Raw genomic sequence first — 21265 nt, forward strand, 5'->3', positions numbered from 1 at the left:
AATTCTCCACAATTTATTTATTTAATTCATTCATGGACTTAAACCTAGCAAATAAATACCAACTTATCAAACCCTAGCCCCCATTCCTTCAAAATTTCGCCCACCCCTCTCTCTCCCTCTCCCACACGGTTCTTCATCTCTCCCACTCTCCCATCTCCAAAAATCCTCCATCCAACCCTTGTTCTTGCAATCCGTTGAAGTTATCTTCGAGAACCTCCGACGAATCGCTCCATTCTACGTTTCTACCGATTCGTTTTGTCAAAGGAAGGTATATTCGCACACTTTTCCTCCTCCTTCTCTTTTGAACCATGTTTTGAGTCCTACATGCATGTAGAGAGTGTAGGTTTGATAGATCGCAAGTTTTAACGGGAGGGAAATTGTGTGTTCGTAAGAACTTGTTTGATTTTTTTGCATTGTTGGTTGAAATCATGGGTGTTGGATCGAAAAATTTGTGATTGATATGTGTTTGTATGCAAATATGTGAATGAGGAACGTGTGAGCATGAATGTGTGTTCTCGAGCATGAAGAATCGGTGTTTTGTTGTGGATGTTTTAAAAACCCTATTTTCGAATTTGAACCAGAAATCTGTGATGCACGACCAGTGACTTATGATCTGTGTTCGACCCATCAAACGAACGAATTTTGCTACGAAATTTTTACTGAGTAAACTTCAAAGTGTTTTCTGTGTCTCGTGTGAATTTCAGCCTGTTTTATCAAAAAATGAATTTTTAATAAATTTTTGAAGTTGACTGCGCAAATCTGCCAGAAACGTGAGTTCTCGCCAGGAATGTTTCATTTTCTGTTTGACTGACCAAATGACCTCCGATCGATGTGATTTTTAAACTATGTGAAAATGTGAAGTGTCTTCTGTGTTGTGTTAAATTTTTAGCCTTTTTGGGCATCGTATGAATTTATGGTGAAATTTTCAAATGAACTGCGCAATACTGTCAGAAATTGTATGTTCCGACCAGAGAGTTCAATATGTGATATGACTGACTGAATGACGTGATTTCGATATGAAAATTTTCATGGATGAACTTGAATGTGTCCTCTGTATCGTGACCAAAATTTAGCATGTTTTGAGGTCGGGTGAATTTAAAGTGATTTTTACAAAACGGTCGCGCATTTCTGCCAGTTTTCTGCCTTGATTAAATGAGACTTATTTCTCAAGTTTAAAAGTATTGTATGATGCATGTATGTCCAAGGAATGTGCTTAAATGTTGAAATCACTTGTGAGAAGTTGAAATGTGTTACGTGTGTTTTACACCTTTGAGATGTATGTTGGGTTTGGGAAATTGAGGAAAACGTTGAGAGAGAGACGATAGGACATGCATAGTAAAATAATGTTGTGTGAGGCTGACTTGTGTTGTCGTTGACAAGGGTGTTGGGTACTCGTGAACTCGAGGATCGAGAGTTGCTAAGTTGGGTTGTGAATTACTAAGAGAACGAGGTGGGCTTTCTTTTCAAACCTTTTTATTTTTCCGAAAAATATTATGTGGAGATACAAGGGTGGTTTAACTGTTATGTCATGCCATGGACTGTTTTTGTTATGAGATTGTGTGCCTGATGCCTAGTTCGTATGAGTTTACTCCGTTAGGCTACATGGCTGTTTTGTGAAACGAATTCGGGTCCGAGTAGGGCCGTAAACCCTATCGGGCTGTGTACACTGGTGGGATCGTGAGCCGTCCTTGCAAGTCGGCCGGTCTCGTGGGCGAATAGTGTGGCCACACTTTCATCGCACTGTGGTTGTGATTGTTGGATTGATGTGAAAAGTGGGGAGATTATTTGACTGGCCAGTCTATGAAACTTTTTGTGTTCTCGTGATATTTTCTTTACTACATATAAAACTCGAGATCACTGGTATGGATGACATAACTATATAAATGTTTTCGGCATGAGCCCATTGAGTACAATAAGTACTCAGCCCTGCATTTTCTTTTAAAAATTTTGCAGGTTGAGCGGGATGTTGCGGTGGATGTTGAGCTGGCTAAAGACCCTAGGATACGTTGTGTCGTCATACATAGGCGTGATCCTTGACTCTCTTGAACCTTATTTATCTGCTGCTATATTTTAAATTGTGTCTTAAGACCTTAATCTTTATGTTTTTGTGTTTGAACATGTATGGTGGTGTTAGGATTTAAACGTGTGTTTACGTCGTCTTTTGAAAATGGTATTCTTCGGGATTTGAGTTAATGTTTGCTTTACTTTAGTTATTTAATTGTTGTGTTTTCTTAAGTCTAATTTTTCCGTTATCCTTTTTTTTAAGTATTTTATCTTAGGTCTTTTCAAAAAAAATTTACCTTAAAATCTTTTAAGTAAGGTGTTCTTTTAAATTGTTGTCCATGCATGTCGGTCACGATCGCCGCGTTGTGGTACCCCTTGTTTGGGCGGTCATGACAATTAATCATTGAGTTATTGATACGAGACTATCAGAAAAGGCATGGTCTCAGTTTCTTTCAGATACGCTTGACAAATATGTCTCTATTGAGACACGTGCAGAAGATGAGGCACCAGCCAGAAGCGTCGCACAATCGACGGCACAAAGCGTTAAATATTTCACGTCTACGTACCGCTTGTAACAAGCTGGTAGAAGATCGAATATTATGCTATGTAGAGAAGTAACTAGCCTTGAGAAGAGAAACATCAAGGAATATACAAGGTTTAAATGACGTTCGATGACGTAAAGACCCATATATATATGTATGACAGTTTGATCGATCGAAATGCTTATTCCGAGTAGGATAAGTATGCCACCAGAACAAAGACTCAATCATGGTTAGGTAGTGAAAACCATGGAGAAAATGCAAGTACATTCGTGGCTTATGTTTGACGAAACAAATCCCATCAGCAAGAGGGATTCGTCTTAGCGGTGGCCAGGAAAAGCTAAAGCTGGAGAGATATTCGGGAAAGAGGAACGCAGGATAGCATCGCTACCCTCACCATCCCTACTATGAAGGGAAAAATCGAAATTTTTCTATAAAGAGTTATCGCAAGATAACGGGTTTATAGCCCTATAATATAGAGCAAAGGAAAACGTTGGCAATAAAATGCGAAGAAGTATTCTACGATATGCCACACCTCAATTAAGCGGCCTAGAAAGGAGCTGTCGATAGAGTTTTATGTTTATCTAGACACGAGATCTAGATCACTTTGGAAAGTAATGCTTGATTATTTCACCAGGAATCGCTCAGTCGAACCAAAAGGTGCATGGACACAGTAGCGTTGGGAGAAAGAAGCCAACACCTCCACATGCACTAATCCAGTATTCAAGGATTTAACGCAAGTAGAACAAAGTCTGTGCTAAATCATGATGAAAGAATCGCGGTAAGCACAAAAGCGTCTTGAAAGCGGTGAAAGTAGACTACCTCAGCTAAGCGAGAGGTTACGAGGTCGTTATGCCAGCGCAATGACTACGATTATGATCGATGCAAGCGTTAGAGAAATCAATATCTGGCGATGAAATCTAAAGCGAGGAATGGCTTCAACAGCCAGTCGAAATGAAACGTCTAATGGATGACTCGAATCAGTCATATTATCTCAGTCACCAGATAGAATGACGCTTAGGGAACAAGCAGAACTCAAGATCTAGATACAAGAACTACTAGACCCGCGTTTTATTAGACTCAGTGTGTGACCATGTGGTACACCAGAATTCTTCATGAAGAAGGATAGAACGTTGAGAGTTGAACAAGTTAGCACTCAAGAACAAGTACCACTACCGAGAATCAACGACCTCTTCGACCAGTTGCAAGGAACCAGAGTATTCTCAAGGATGGGTTTGAGGTCGGGTTATCATCAGCAGAGAGTCCGATAGGACGATATACCTAAGACTGCATTTCGCACCAGATATGGCCATTTCGAGTTCACTGTAATGCCTTTTGGGCTTACAAATGCCACAGCTGTGTTCATGGACCTAATGAACCGCGTATTCCACCCATACTTGGGCAAGTTCGTCCTAGTCTTTATAGATGACGTGCTCATCTACTCAAAGAACAAGAAGGAACACGAGGAACATTTGAGAGCCACTTTAGAGACGTTAAGAGCCGAGAAACTCTATGCTAAGTTTATCAAGTGTGAGTTCTGGCTTAACGAAGTGAACTTCCTTGAACAGATAGTGACAGCAGAAGGGATCCGAGTGGACCCTGTAAAAGTGGAAGTCGTGCAACGTTGGCAGTCACCAACGACGCCCAATGAAATTCGGAGTTTCCTAGGACTGACAGGATACTACCGACGATTCATTGAAGGATTCTCTAAGATAGCAAGGCCAATAACTCAACAGCTCAACAAAGGAGTTAAAGTCGATTGGACCCCAGAATGTGAAGCAAGCTTCCAACTACTAAAAGAAAAGTTGACCACAACACCAGTGCTAGCCGTGCCGGAGACGAGAGTCGAGTATGTGGTGTATACAGATGCATCGAAGGTCGGATTAGGGTGCGTGCTGATGCAGAAGGGCAAGTTGATTGCATATGCATCACGCCAGCTCAAACCACACGAGTTGAATTACCCGACGCACGACTTGGAATTGGCAGCAGTGGTGCAAGCTTTAAAGATCTGGATGCATCATCTCTATGGAGTTCGATGTGAGATCTTCATAGATCATAAGAGCCTCAAATACTTCTTCGAGCAGAAGGATCTGAATATGAGACAACACAGATAGCTAGAATTAGTCAAGGACTACGACTGGTATTAAGTATCACCCAGGCAAGGCCAATGTGGTAGCAGATGCCTTGAGCAGAAAGACTGCACTCCAGTGGCTACTTTCCTCACACAGGAGGAAGAGCTTATCCTGGAATTCGCCAAGATGCGACTGGAAATAGTAAGAGCACCGGACACAATGGACAGCGGAATTTCCACCTCGGTCATAGAACCAGACTTAAGAGCCAGAATCATCGACGCCCAGAGACGCGATGAGGCGTTGGAAAAGATCCGCCTCAAAGCGAGGACCGGAAAATGGGACAGTTACCGCGAAGAGGCGGATAACGCTCTCACCTTTGAAGGAAGACTGTGCGTACCCAATGATGAGGCACTTAGGAACGAGATCATGAGTGAAGCTCATGAGACGCCCTACACTGCCCATCCTGGAAGTACAAAGATGTATCAAGACTTGAAGAGACAATTTTGGTGGGATGGCATGAAAAGAAGCATAGCCTCGTTTGTAGAAAGATGTCTGGCTTGCCAGCAAGTGAATGCTTTACATCAACGGCCCTATGGGAAGTTGCAGCCCCTCAAGATTTCGGAATGGAAATGGGAGCGTATAGCTATGGATTTTGTGACAGGGTTGCCAAAATCTCAGCGGGGAAATACTGCCATCTGAGTGATTATAGATCGCCTCACCAAAAGTGCTCACTTCATACCAATTCGTATCACATACAGATTAGACAAGTTGGCACAGATTTATGTGCAAGAGATCGTGCACCTGCATGGCGTACCAGTAACGATCACTTCAGATCGAGATTCGAAATTTACTTCTAGATTTTGGATAAGCCTACAGCGAGAGTTAGGCACTCAGCTAAATTTCAGCACAGCATTCCATCCACAGACGGACGGACAGTCCGAAAAGATGATTCAGACATTAGAGGATATATTGAGAGCCGTAGTGCTCGACCGTGGAGTAAGCTGGGAACCAATACTTCCACTTATAGAGTTCGCCTACAACAACAGTTACTAGGCAACCATCAATATGGCCATATATGAAGCACTCTATGGGAAGAAATGTAGATCACCGCTTTACTGGGATGAAGTAGGTGAGAGAAGAATTCTCGGACCAGACTCTATTGAAGAAATGATAGAAATTATCCGACAGATCCGAGAGAGAATCAAAGAAGCTCAAGACAGACAGAAATCTTATGCAGATGTTCGCAGAACAGATTTACAGATCAAAGCAGAAGACAAAGTCTTTCTGAAAGTATCCCCGTCGAAAGGGATAGCTAGATTGGGCGTCAAGGGCAAGCTAAAACCGCATTTCATCGGACCTTACGAGATCCTAGAAACAGTCGGCCCTGTGGCGTACAGATTAGCACTCCCGCCAAGTTTCGGGAATGTACACAATGTGTTTCATGTATCGCAGTTGAGGAAATATGTGTTTGACCCCAAACACATAGTACACCAAGAAGAAATGGTGTTAGAACCAGATTTGAGCTATGAAGAAAAAAAAGAAGCAATTCTGGATAGAAAAGTAAAAGAATTGAGAAATAAAGTTATTGTAACAGTGAAAGTCCTATGGAAGCACCATGACCGCGAGGAGGCGACGTGGGAGCTTGAGGACCAGATGAAAGAAACGTACCCAGAGCTTTTTGCCTGACCGAGACAAAATTTCGGGATGAAATTTTAGTTAAGGAAGGTAGAATGTAATAGCCGAGATCTAATTTCTCGAGATTTATGAAATACATAATAGAATTTAAGAGAATGAGAACGAAAGAGTATTCGTTGATTTCTTGAAACACAATAATTGGAATTTCCAGTTAAATCTAAATTTACAAATGCTTGATGATGAAAATAAAGGAGAAAGAAAAGCGTTAACTATACGTAGACTTTTCCTACATGTTACAATATGAAACACTATCATATTACAACATAGAACTATTAACTTCGGTCTCTTCAACACGGGTTTCTCGACCCAGATTTTCGAGGGTCCGCTGGGCCGAACGAGAGAGGCTACAGCAAGAGAAATCAGCCTCGGTCCCTGCCAAAGGTAAACGGTTAGACAAAGAAAAAATGCATAGAATAAGGAGAGTAAACAACTTGCACCAAAGAGGGAAAGGAAACCTTACCTTTCACAAAGAAAAGGGATGAAGAGCTTGGCTAAAAGAAGAATAAGGCCAGCCAATACCATCTGGCAGCAACATACTCCCTGCGAGACTGCAATTGGCAGCTCGTACCTCCACCTCACAGCTGCCCTTGCCGAGAATATGGCTTACAAACCCTGCCATTCAGTTGTACACCTGCCGCAGAAGACAAACCCCATAAATGATAAGTGTACCATGTTGCTTTGTTACAAGGGAAGAAAGTGGTTAAAGAGGCTGCATAGTGCAACAACCAGAACCGTATCCCACATATACACAGCCTGCAAGTTGCAGGGATATTAGTCAGTTTAACATAGTTAGGACCCCTTTTGTCAGCCAAGCAACAAGCTTTTGCAGCTTTCAGTTACAAGCTATGAATATAAATACATATGCTGATTCCCTCAGTTACACTCTATCGCCCCACAACATTGCTCCCTCAGTTAGCTAGCAGATTAGAGAGTGAAGGGAGTCGAGGCTAGAGGTAGAGTTCAGCATAATATTGTGCAGAGAAGGTAAGCTCACTCAGTTTCTAGCTCACTTTGAATGTCATACCATCATGTAGTAGAAACCTCACATCCAAGGGTGAACACAAGCACACTAGGATGCCATAGTCAGAACTGAGGCACGGTAATTACATCACGTTAACGAGCAAACACAATAGCCTTATCAAGTGAGACATAGAAGCTCCCTGAAGCATGAAAATTTATGAACACCAATTCAAAGGATCGCATCCTATAAGAGGCCGCATAGAATCACAGATAACTCGATGAATGACAAGTAGAACCTAGATCTGTAGTAGAGCCCTAACCCAAACTACAACACAAAATCCATTGAACATAGTAAACCTACCATCAGAGCTAAGAGGGAATTAGAACTTAGCTACAGCCGAGAGGGAGATGGAGAAGGAAGGAGCTCCACCGGAACAGAGGAGGTGCTGCCCGGCGACGACGCTGCAGTAGAGACAGAGGCGACGGTGGTGTTGTCGCGTCGGATTAAGGGACGAGCAGCAACCGATAACAGCCCCTACGACGTCGCCAACGGAGCACCAGCGGTGGACTGTCGCGACGGAGGGAGAAAATGAGGCGATGCCTCTTCTTCTTCTCCGGTGGGGAAAGATCAGCTACGAAAAGCAGCAGCGCCGCTGCTGGACCATTGATCGGCGGCGAAACGTGCCAAAGAAAGGGAGACAACGATGATGGCGGCGATTCCCGAGAAGGCGACGCCCGCCTCTGTCGATAACGCCGACTCGGCAAAATAGACAGCGACCAGCCGCGGCGCTAGCATGGGGCGACGGTAAACGGCGAGACAGCGCCGTCACCGAGAGTGAAAGGGGCGGACGAGCTAGGGTTTTACCATTTCTAATTTGAGTTCTGAAATTGAATTTTGGAAAAGTGAAGAAGATGGGGGAAAGGGAAAGTGACGGTTTGGGGCAGTATTTTGGGTCAGAAGGAAAAGAAAAGAGAAAAAAAAGGAAGGTAAATTTAGGGCCGCTGCACATTTTTAAGCTGGGCCGAAAATTTAAGGACTCCTTAATTAAATATTTGGGCCACGTTTAATTATTTGGGCCACCGCCCATAACAAAATTTAATCCATGGAATTTGATTCCCCTATGCCACGGAATCCCAGGTCAGGAAGCGCCGTTTGAAAGAGTTAAGCAGACGAGGTGGGCTTTCTTTTGTTTCTTTTAAAGCTTGTTTTATGTGAAAACATGATTAATTGAATATGTTGTCATGCCATGTTTTGATTTATGATTGCCTATCTGTTGGATATGCCAACCAGTTAAATTGAATTCGGGTCCCAGTAGGTCAGTAAATCCTACTCTGACTAGTGTACACATAAGGACCGTGAACTAGAGTCAGGTTGGCCGGTCCAGGGGTCATGAGCTAGCGCCAGGTTGGCCGGCCCAAATATCGTGGAATGTGGCCACATTCCTGATTCACGCATTGAGATATGGTATATCATCAAAAGTTTAAAAGACTGCAGTCTATTTTCAGAAAGAAATAACAGTTTTAGTGACCGGGACTTATTTTCAGAAAAACCCCGCGTTCACTTAGCTTGGCTGACAACTAAAAGAAAAAATATTTTCGGCATGAGCCCACTGAGTTCATCAAGTACTCAGCCCTGCATATTGTTTTCCTTAATGTACAGGTTGATCGTTGTCAAGGCCGAGGAGGTGTTGGGACAGAAGACTAAGTAAGTAGGAAGGTAGCTGGTGTAGTATGTCTTTATACATATTACATCTGTCTTGGTACTCTTCCGTTGCGCAAATTTAGAACTTGCTTTTAGCAAAGACAATTGTCCCACAACTACTCTGATTCAGTATGATTGTACCCTCAACACATTTCAGACAATGTTTCCCTTGCTTTAAGCATCTTATGATGCGTTAAGACAGTTTCAGTAAGATTTAGTCGCGATATAGCTACACTTTCTTTGACTAGGAAGATGTGGTCGTGATAGCCGCGGAGCTGACTGCCGCTGCGGTGGTGTAGTGAGCAGCGGTTAGGGCTGCTGGCAGGGCCACTGCTCGCGATCGGTCCAAGTGGACTTGCGCCCAACTGTCGGAGGATTGGAGAGACGGTTGGCTATTGCTACACGCTGGGCTAGAGTGAACGCCTCCTCAAGGGAGACCGATCGCTTTGTAAGCAGCTCATGTTTCATCGGGTCCTGCAGATCCGCTATAAATAGAGTGATCAACAAACATATCTAGGTCGAAGAGTTGTTTGACAGCCAACAAGAATTTGTAACACCCAAACTTTTTTGTTTATTCTCGAACGGGCGTCGTTACGCATCTGAAAATTTTTTTGCCTTTATTTATTCGTCGAGAGAAGTATTTCACATTTTGAGCCAAACAATTATTCTTTCCTAGCCCAATTTGAAATTCAATTGTCATGAGCTCAAAACTTTTTAATTCTTCCTTCTTTGACCCCAAAATTAATCCTCTTTATTTTAGTCCAAGGATATCTATCACTCTTTAATTTCAAATCCGCTGTAGTTATCTCAAATCTCTCAAATCTTTTCCCATAGAGATATATATCTCTCCCATGATTCCACGTTTGTTTCTCACGCGATTTTCACAATTATAATCGGTTTTACATCAATAACTCTTTCAATGCCATCTTTCATGTAAAAACCATACCAAATAAAACCGAGAGATGAGAGAATAAAAAAAGTAAGCAGCGACGGAAGAAAAAAATTGAGGAAGTTAGTAGTGTGGCGGCTCCCGTTTAACCGAACGCTGCGGTGGAGTGAAACCGGTGAGAGCATGAGGCGATATTTTGGAGAGGCGCGAGTTCTGGGGTAATAATTTGGATTTAGGACTGTTTCTTGAATTGGGAGATGTAGAGCAATCGATGTTGAGGAACAATGGAGACGACGAGAGTTTGAGAGAGAAATATGAGGGTGCTTGTTGGTGAAAGATTTAGAGAGATACGCGAGGGGATGATTTCGGCGAGCAGCGAGGGCGCCGTAGTGCCGTAAACGAGAGAAAGACGCGGCGGCTGGAGATGACGGCATGAAACCACGCGACGGAGACAGACGGGACCGGAGGCTTCATATTAGAAATGGGCCACTCACCCCTTAAAAGGCCTTATAAGGGGGAGGGTTATCCACACTTATATAGGTGAGCTAGGATCGTTTCCAAGTCGATGCGGGACAAGAATTATGAATTTTAACACGCCCCCTCACGTGTGGGCCGGAATGACACATCGGACTTCCATCACGTGGATAGGCAAGAGAAGAGATAAAGAGATATAATCCATCATCGACTTGGGCCCGCTCTGATACCATATTAGAAATGGGCCACTCACCCCTTAAAAGGCCTCATAAGGGGAAGGGTTATCCACACTTATATAGATTAGATGGGATCTTCACCAAGTCGATGTGGGACAGAATTTAGAGAATTTAACACGCCCCCTCACGTGTGGGCCGGAAAGGACATCGGTCTTCCATCACGTGGGTAGGCAATGCAAGAGAAACCATCATCGATGTGGGTTAAAATTCATAATTCTTGTCCCACATCGACTTGGTAACGATCCTAGCTCACCTATATAAGTATGGATAACTCCCCCCTTATAAGGCCTTTTAAGGGGTGAGTGGCCCATTTCTAATATGGTATCAGAGCGGGCCCAAGTCGATGATGATCTCTTTATCTCTTATCTACCTCACGAGTGGAAGACCGATGTCCTTTCCAGCCCGCATCGATGATGGTTTCTCTTGCATTGCCTACCCACGTGATGGAAGACCGATGTCCTTTCCGGCCCACACGTGAGGGGGCGTGTTAAATTCTCTAAATTCTGTCCCACATCGACTTGGTGAAGATCCCATCTAATCTATATAAGTGTGGATAACCCTCCCCCTTATAAGGCCTTTTAAGGGGTGAGTGGCACATTTCTAATACTTCAACTACACCGTGACAACAACGACGCTACATTCTGACCGGCAGAGAGACTGTGAGCTGAGGAAGGGAGATGACAGCAGCAACGAATGGCGGACAGCAGTTGCTTGGCTAAACGGCGATGATGAAAGCCGAGCTGAAGCGTCAGAGATAGATGAGAGACCGAGAGGCCGAGGGAATCATCAGCCTTGGTAGAGCTGAGCGACGGAGACGGCGGGAGAGAAGGCAGATGGAATTGGATGACATAAGAAGGAACTGGACATTTTTCAAATGCCTTTTTTGGAACTTACGTAATGAGAAAAAGAGAGATAAGTATGACCCCTTTTACTATTTAATATATATTTGGCCATAAGATATGATTTCAAGCAATATTGATAAATAGTAGTATGGGATGGAGTTATATTTACAGATGTCTATGAGTTAATTAGGAGACTTAGGCCGCTTGCTTATTTGAGTTTGACTGGAATTTGAATACAATGACGACGAGAGCTCGGACGGAGTCAATACAAGGATGAATGCTATGTGCTAATATCACAGATATTTTAGAAATTCCTAAGAGAGATCGAAGGGGTGATTATTGCATGCTATTTGAGAACGGAAATGATTGACAAGTGAAGGATTTAAGAGAACGAGGTGGGATTTCTTTTCAAATAAGGGCAATGCCCTAAGTATATTTTTATGTGAAAATGATATGAATATTTGTCATGCCGTGTTTTGTTTTATTCGATGGAACCTATCTGATGGGGCTTTTGCCATCAATGGATAATCGAATTCGGGTCTGTCTACGGAGTGAGTCCCTATTCAGGCTAGTGTACACCTATGGAGATCGTGAGCCGTCTTTTGGGTCGGTCGGTCTAGTGACTTGGAATGTGGCCACATTTCTTGTCATCAATGGATCAGATATGGTAGACATCTATGGGAAAATGACTGATCAGTCGAATTTCACAATGGAAATGATTTTAGTGTCTCGGGCATTTTCTAAGTTAAAAGCCGAGGTTACTCAATGGTGGCATGATAAATACTTTTTTTATAAAATGATTTCGGCATGAGTCCACTAAGTGCATCAAGTACTCAGCCCTGCATTCTTTTTAAAAATGTGCAGGTTGAGCGTGACGGGTGCGGTGGGTGTTGAGCAAGACCGTTGAAGAAATTTAAGTGTTTAGAATGTGTCATGTCTTCACACGTGGCATATTCCTTCTCTCAAATGCTTCCGCTGAGTAGTTGTCATTCTTTTGAGTTCTTGTATCGCTGAGATAATATTCATTTTTGAGTTTTTGATTGTTGAGATACTCTGATTTTATTCGAGCTATTCCCATTTGTTTCGAGCTATGGTCGGTTTGTGTTATTTTCCTCTTTCTTCCCCGCTTCTTTAATCCTCCCCTAGTCGCGATCAACCGTGTTTTCTATCATTAGAAAATGCGGGCGTGACAGAATTGCTCCCAAGACTTGTTTTTACAATTGTCTTCCCAATATGTCAACCAACTCGATGTCGAGTGGTCGAACAAATAGCCCGTGAGCTCCAAGCGATCCTTCAGGGGTGTGTAGTGGAAGTTGTAGTACTGTTGAATTTTTCGAATCCACTCAGCGGCATGATCACCATTGAAACGTGGTGCTTCCGGTTTGAGCCGCGGTAACTCCTCCGCTGTCACGCCCTCCGGTGGTTGATCATGTGAGGGCGGCAATCTCCCGCCCTTGCTGGTGTTGTGGGTTTGTGCCGCGCCAGACGGTTGATTATTCAAGCTGGCATCAAGTAGCAAGGCCAGGCTCTCCTTAATTTCCCGGTTCGTCGACTCATGTCGGCGCGAGAAAGCTTATAGGTCGAACTGGTTAGAGTTCAACTTCTTGTGTTGATTAGCATACCTGATTTTCATGTCGATTAAAAGCTGTGTCAATTCCTCATTAGAGTAGCTTGCCGGCGGCGATTCCTCCTCATCCCGGGGGGAACTCGACGACATCACGAACGTAGGGAGAAGAGAACTCAATGTAAAGCACCAGATGATAGACCTTGGGGGTCTATCGATTGAACAGAGCACCGATTGTGTTTGTGATGAACGAAAAACAGCCGCCCTTGCGTGAATAAGGGTTTGAAACTAGGGTTTCGAGAAAAAGATTTAATTCCTTAATTCTCGATGATTTTGACTCTCTAATGAACTCTTTATATATAGAGTTCGGACCCTGCTTGATTCGACTTACGATTCGGGAAAGAATCAAGAAGGAAACCCGAAAAGATTTAAATAACTAATCTTAGTAGGTCACACATAGAGTTCGGACCCTGCTTGAGTCCCTATCAGCGAACCTCATATTCCATCAATTTTTTACCATTACAATCCATTATAAAATTAATATTAAAAGTAGGTCACACATTCCACTTATTTTCTCCATTTACATTTCTACACAAAGTCAACCAATCTTGTAAAACCCATGTCAACAAAATAATTTTTTAAATAGTGGAGAGATGGAGTACTAAATTTTCCAAATTCTATAGAACTCTCGGACGACTATGCCAACATTAAATTTGGCATAGTCACACGCAACTATGCCAAATTTAATGATCAATTGTTGATAAAGTTAATGTTGTTATAGAAGCTGAGAGTTCTATATGGACAAATCGACCTTTAAATTAATATATACAATAAAATTCCTTAAACGGTTTCCTGGGTTAGCAAGGCATACGTGGCTCAGGACGATGCCCTAGTGACGACACTGACCATGAGGGAAGCCGTGTACTACTCAGCTCTCCTCCATCTTCCAAATTCCATGCCAGATCCGAGAAAAGGGAGAGAGCTTAGGCCACCATCAAAGAGATGGGGCTCAGCGACGTGATCGACACAAGGATCGGTGGGTGGAACGTGAAGTGGCTGAGCGGGGGCCAGAAGAGAAGGGTCAGCATCTGCATCGAGCTGTTGCGGCAGCCGAGGCTGCTGTTCCTCGATGAGCCCATGAGCGGCCTCGACAGCGCTGCCTCGTACCACGTAATGAAATGCATCATTGGACTCGCCCAACACGAGAGGATAAGCGTGGTTGCATCAATTCACCAACCAAGTTCTGAGGTTTTCGAGCTTTTTCATAACCTTTGCCTTCTCTCTTGTGGCCAGACTGTCTATTTTGGATACACTTCATCAGCAAATTAGGTAAGACAAATGTCTAATGGAGTAACAAATTTTTAACTATTTATGTTTTTTTAACGTTGCCACAAATTTATTTTACTATTTTGTGGAAACAGTTTTTTGAAACAAATGGATTCATATGTCTGATCAATATTTGAGAACAATGACAAATTTGTAATCTAAACATGAACATGTTAAACATGCTGAAAGAAAAGAGAATCTGATCTTGTTCATTGATTTTGAATTGAATGAATTTACAATGCGGAAATCACCTTATATACTTAGTGATGAAAGCAAAAAATATCTAACTAACTAACTAACAACCAAGATAACTAACTAACGAACTAATGCCAGCTAGGATAACTAACTAACACAAGCTAAAACGGCTATGATAAGCTGAGCTCAGTCCTTCACTCGAACCATCACCTTTTCACTTCATGGTCAGCTCCTCGGGCATGCACTTGATCATGTTGTCACTTGCTCCTTGATCATGCTGTCACTTGCTCCTTGATCATGCACTTGATCATGTTGATATATTTGAGAGCCCCCCTCAAGATTTACTATACACTGATGTAAAATCAATCTTGGCCAGCAAATTATGAAATGGAGTTGCAGCCAAAGGCTTTGTAAATATATCAGCAAGTTGGAGATGATTATGGACATGTGTAGGTTTAATGATACCTTCAAGTAGCCTTTCCCTAACATTGTGACAGTCAATTTCAATATGTTTAGTACGCTCATGGAACACGGGGTTTGAGCTAATGTATACTGTTGCCTGGTTATCACAATAGAGAGGCACATGTTGCTTTACTTGAACACCAAAGTCTTTTAGCAATGCCAAAATCCAAACTACTTCACAGCATGCTAAAGCCATAGATCTATATTCTGCTTCAGCTGAGGATCTGGAAACCGTGTGTTGTTTCTTTGATCTCCAGAAAATCAAAGAGCTTCCCAAAAATAAGCAGAAACCAGATATGCTTTTTCTTGTGTCTGGACATGCAGCCCAGTCTGCATCAGAGAAGATGCTCAGAGAGAGATCTGCTTTAGCTGAGTAGAAAAGACCATGGCCTAGGGTGCGTTTCAGATATTTAAGAACTCTTTCAGCTGCTAGCATGTGTCCAGGGCAAGGTTCGGATAAGAACTGACGAATTTTATTCACTGCAAAGGTGATATCAGGCCTGGTTATGCATACATTGGTGCAAGATATCTAAGCTCACAACTGAATTTACAAAAGCAGCAGATTGTGAAACATCTGTAGGGTGGTGAGATGCTATCATTCTCGGATCAATGAGTGAAGAATGTTCAAAATCAAACATATAGAGATTTCCAACACGTTTACCCCTCCCAATCGTGGTCCCTAGTAAAGCTTCCTGAATATTGAATTGGTTATGAGTGAAAGTAATAATGTATGAAGCATTTTTTGGTTAAAGCACTGACAGAGAGCAAATTGAAAGAGAAGGAAGGAACATGTAAGACTGAGGTGAGAGTGATTTTAGGAGTAAGAACAACAGTACCTATGTGAGTTATAGGTGCTGTCTGACCATTTGGGAGATTTACAGAGGCATTGGAAATGGGGGAGACAGATGACAGCAGTGATAGATCATAGCAAACATGGTGTGTGGCACCTATATCTAGAATCTAAGTAGATAGACTAGAATGTGAGGAAGATACGGTATTAACAGATGGGGAGAAGCAAATCATATAAGAAAAATGATTGTATGATTGTGTAAGCTGAGGCTGGGTGACAGATTGTGGAGATTGAGCTGGTTCTGGAGCAGTGAGAGAGCTTTGAGTGTGGAATTGACTTTGCAAGAGATTCACAAGCTGCTGATACTGATCCATACTAGGCAAATTTGCAACAACAAGCTGAAATCCTTTCCAATTAGAGGAATCAGAATTATCTTCAACACAATTGACAGATTTGTGCTTATATGAACTGGACTGAGCAAATCCAGTAGGTTTGTATGAGCTGGACTGAGCAAATTCAGTAGGCTTTGGTTTGTCTCGGCTATATCCTAAGGGAAAATCATGTAGAAAGAAGCATTTGTCCACATTATGATTGGTTTTTCCACAATGACTACACAGAAATTTGTTGAAGCCTCTGCCAAAGCCTGAAGCAGCATGAGCAAAAGGTTGTTCACTCATGGCTGGAGCTTGAGCAGAAGAATGAGTTGAGGATATCAGATTTCCATCAATTCTCCGTTGCCTTTCCTCTTGAACAACTAAGGAGAACACCTTAGAAAGTGAAGGCAAAGGAGTAATAGCTAGAATATTAGACTTGATTTGAGAAAAGGAAGGGTTTATACCAATCAGAAGTTGAATTGTGCAATCATCTTCCTGGTGTTGATGCCATCAATCTGCACTATTGTAGGTGCATCAGTTGCAAGTGCACCAAGAGAGAGGTTGTGAATTTTTGAACTCATCCCAAACCGTTCTCAGATTAGGGAAATAGCTGCTAACATCAGAAGAGTTTCCTTGATTGAGAGTCATCAGTTGCTGCCTCAATTGATACAAGCGAGCAGAATCACCTAGTGATCTGACCAGATCTCATATGCATTATCCATAAACATAATGCTCGAACAAATCTGAGATGAAACTGAGTTGCGCAGCCATGCAACAACCATGCTATTGCATATGATCCATGCTTGATGCAGAAGATCATCACCATTTGGACGAAGAATAAATCCATCAACAAAAACTAATTTGTTTTTAGCAAGCAAAGCTGTGATAAACGAACGACTCCATGTTGAATAATTGGAGCCAATCAATAGTTGTGGAACAAGAACTACTCCATGATTATCACTAGGATGGAGGAAATAAGGACTAGAAGTGTCCTCGGTAGGTGGAACTGGAGTTCGATTGCGTCCATTCATCATGAACAAATCGAAAAAAAAGAAAAAACAGAGAGAATCAGCGGAAGATCTTAGTTTGCTCTGGTACCATGAAAAATTTGTAATCTAAACATGAACATGTTAAACATGCTAAAAGAAAAGAGAATATTGATTCTGAATTGAATGAATTTACAATGCGAAAATCACCTTATATACTTGGTGATGAAATCAAAAAATATCTAGCTAACTAACTAACAACCAAGATAACTAACTAACAAACTAATGCCAGCTAGGATAACTAACTAACACAAGCTAAAACGGCTATGATAAGCTGAGCTCAGTCCTTCACTCGAACCATCACCTTTTCACTTCATGGTCAGCTCCTCGGGCATGCACTTGATCATGCTGTCACTTGCTCCTTGATCATGTTGATATATCATGTTGATATATTTGACAAAAACAATTAATCAACTCTTTGATTTGGTGAGTACATAATTAGTCCTTCTTTCATTATTATTTATTTATTGTTAATATGGAGAATTTTTTAATGTGGTGTTTAGGATATCGAACAAGGGTTTGCTAAGGAAGCTATTAACGTTTTGGTTGATGCCTACGAGTCATCTCATATTTTCACACAAGTGAAACAATTTGTGGATGAAATAACAGGTAATGATAGAATTAACTGACATGCCAAGGTACAATAAATACCTCTTACACCACTCTTTCTCTCGTAGAGTTTTCTCAGCGTCTGACAGTACTCATTATTCACAACTTCCATCCAGGTCTCAGATCCAGGTCTCAAGTTCCATCCACGTCATTTATCCTCTCATTTTCTACATCAGGCCACAATTCCCACAAGCCTACATACCCCATTCAGGCCACAAACATTAATAAGCACTATTCACAACTTCAAATTATTTTATTCTTAAAATTGAAAACGTTAACAATTATACTTTGAAAAATTTATTGTCCAGTCGGAAATTATAAATCACAAACCATAGAAATTAAAAAAAAATACAAACCCTATAAATTAAAAATTACATGTTTTAAAAATTCAAAAATTACAATTCCTAAAATTTGAAAACTTTGAATAATTATATTTCAAAACTTCATAGGAATAATGTAGAAGGAATGAAAATATTGTGGAGTTCAAATAGGTAAAAAAAATTTAAAATTAATTTTTAATTAAAAAAAGGGGATCCGGGTCCGGCCAGAACGCCCCGCAATGCCAGGCTGGGCGTGTCCTGGGAAGCGAGCAACACCGGGCCGGATCGTGCCCAGGCGCGGCCTCAGGTCCCTCCGGTTGCCCCGGACCCTTCCCATCCCAATCCCCGTCACCCCACAACGCGCCAGGCCCGAGCCGTACCCTAGTTACGGCCCGACCTAGCAACATTGGGGATGCTCTAAGATATACTCGCTTCGTCCGTGAATAGGAGTCTCATTTCTTTTCGGCACGATTTTTAAAAATGTTAAGAAAAGTGAATAAAAGAAAGTTAATGGAATATGAGTCCCAATTATTTATATTAGTTTTAAATGATATATGAGTGGAATAGGTTAGTAGAATGAGAGACAATTTTACCATTTATATTTATATTAGTACTAAGATATTTGTCGATAGCATTTAGTGTTGGAATCGTGCTTGGTCAAATCATTTTTTACTAATAATAAATGTTACAAGACATTTAATTTTGTGAAATTAAATGCAATAACGTCGATCTACATTCCGAGTAGATGACCGTAGTATATTCATTTTCTCAAATCCTATTCCTGGTGAGTGAGAAATAATATATTAAAGTTGGTCACAATAAAGTTAGAAATGAGCTATGTGAAAAGACTAAGGGATTAATTAACTAAGTGTTAATTATCCCACATCGGGGATGATAGACTTCTTTGATGAAGTATTTAATCAGATAAATTATCATGTGTGATAATTATCGTGGAATAAGAGGGGTGACAGAGCCCACACGCGCGCGGTGCACCGTGACCCATGCCCGTGCACCGGGTGCCTGGTGCCTTGTGCCTTGGACCCCGACGCACAACCGGAGTCAAAAGGTCCCCGCTGGACCCCGACCTATAACGGGAGACGAAAGGTCCCCGATGGACCCCGACGGTCCATGGTGTATCCCGTCGTGTAGCATATCCAGGTGCGTCGTGTCTCTTCAGCTCCCACTGGATAGTGCACCAGTCAGTAACCCCCGGCGGTTACAGTCAAGCCATCATGGCACACATGATGACTGTTGACTCCATCAATGCTCCTGCGGGTGGACTTGGCCTATAAATAGGCAGTCACTTCATGCATTGCACAGAATTAGACACACAACACATTTGCATAGCTCTCTCCCTCTCTCTGCACTGTCTTCCCCGTCGAAGCTCTGCCCTCGCCATCATCTAGTTCGCCGGAGCTTGTTCCGTCTGCGGTGCTGCAACGAACAAGACGAATCCGTTTTATCTTTGGGGATGACACGTCAAACCGAGAGCACTACCGGGGCGTATCTCGTCTTGCGGAAAGAGAACTCCTCGACTCGGCTTACAATTACATCTTTACGGTTTATTGTTTCGAATTCTGTTTTGTATTTTCAATTAAATTTATTTCCGTTTACTTTCTCCGTACTTCATTGGGTTGTATTGCCCGGTTAGTGTATCGTAGTTTAAACAATCATTTTCGACAACAATCGCAAGACGAGATATACTTGCCGTTGAAGAAGGAGATTGGACTTTAAATTGAATCTAAAACTTTCGAAACTAATACCTTGGCATGGAGATGGAACCCGTTGCTGCGTTCCCCGTCGTCGCTTTCCCCGACTCCAACACCGACGTACCCACTGTTCCCCGCTGGGACCCCGTCGGGTCCCCGCCATGACCACGACTCCCGTTGAGTCCACATCATTACCATTGATTACCCAAGCGCCTTGAGCGATTACTAACCCGTTTGGGTTGACTGGTGCATCCACCTTTGGTGGCACCGATGGTTCCACATTAAGTGGTTCCATGGGATCCTTGATAAGATCGAGTGTTGGACCTTTCGAGGTCAACAAGGGTGTTGGGGCCTTCGGGACCAACACAAAGAAAGACGGTTCCACTTTTTGTGGTTCCGCCAGATCCTCCAATGGATCGTGTGTTGAGTCCTTTGGGATCAACACGAGTGTTGGGGCCTTCGTGGCCAACACGCAAACCGACGGTTCCACTATTACTGGTTCCTTTAGATCCTCTAACGGATCAAGTGTTGAGTCCTTCGGGGCCAACACGAGAACTAGTGGTTCCACGTTTAGTGGTTCCATAGAATCCTCTAATGGATTGAGTGCTGGGACCGTCGGGTCCAACACGAGAGTTGATGTCGTTGGGATCAACACGACTGACTCCAATGTGGGGGAGAGACCTCATGAATGGCCAATGACATGGAAGTCCTACGAGACGTCTCCCGTCGTTCCCAATGATAGGGACATAGGGTCGTTGGGCGTGTCACATTGGTCTCAATGGACGTCTCCCGTTCGTCGGGAGACATAGGAGACGTTTTACTCCCGCCCGTGCCTTAGAAAATGTTGGAAGACATTTGGCACATGTTAGGTCCCAAGGGACGTTTCCCGTTCGTCGGGAGATATGACGGACATTTGACTCCCGTCCGTGGCATGGGAAATGTCAGGAGACATTTCTCACCCGTCCGTGCCTTCAAAACGTTAGGAGACATGGGGAGACATTTCGCTCCCGTTAGTGCATTAGAATATGTCGGGAGATGTATGGCACACATATGTGACGTGGGAAATGTTGGGAGTAAATTTTGCACTCGTCGGTCTCCTGATCGTCGGGAGACATGGGCTCCCATCCGTGCCTTAGGAAATGTCAGTAGACGTGTTGCACCCATACATCCCTGTGAGATGTTGGGAGAAATTTTGCACCCGTCGGTCAACTGGTCGCCGGGATACATAGGGAGACATTTGGTTCCCGTTCGTGCCTTAGCAAATGTCGGGAGACATAAGGCACAGTCGGTCCCTTATAAAATATCGGGAGACGTTCGACACCCGTCCGTGTCTTGAAAAAATGTCGGGAGACATTTGGCCCCGCCCATTCCATGGGAGATGTCGGGAGACATTTGGCACCCGTCCAGATATCGGAAGAAAGATGAAGCCTCCAACCAAGAAGCTTGGTGTAGCCAAA

The 21265-nt window shown here is 42.8% G+C and overlaps 1 long non-coding RNA gene and 1 pseudogene across 1 annotated transcript; one reads left to right on the forward strand and one right to left on the reverse strand.

Annotated features, from left to right (window-relative positions):
• Window positions 1-21265, forward strand: part of LOC121774283 — a 94260-nt pseudogene that overhangs the window by 12655 nt on the left and 60340 nt on the right.
• On the reverse strand, window positions 6407-8261 carry LOC121775283. Its single transcript, XR_006045107.1, has 2 exons — window positions 6771-8261; window positions 6407-6682 (listed from the first exon to the last, which is right to left on the reverse strand). It is a non-coding gene; the product is annotated as an uncharacterized LOC121775283 (long non-coding RNA).

This window comes from Salvia splendens, chromosome 17 (genome assembly GCF_004379255.2).
Source record: "Salvia splendens isolate huo1 chromosome 17, SspV2, whole genome shotgun sequence".
NCBI lineage: Eukaryota > Viridiplantae > Streptophyta > Magnoliopsida > Lamiales > Lamiaceae > Salvia > Salvia splendens.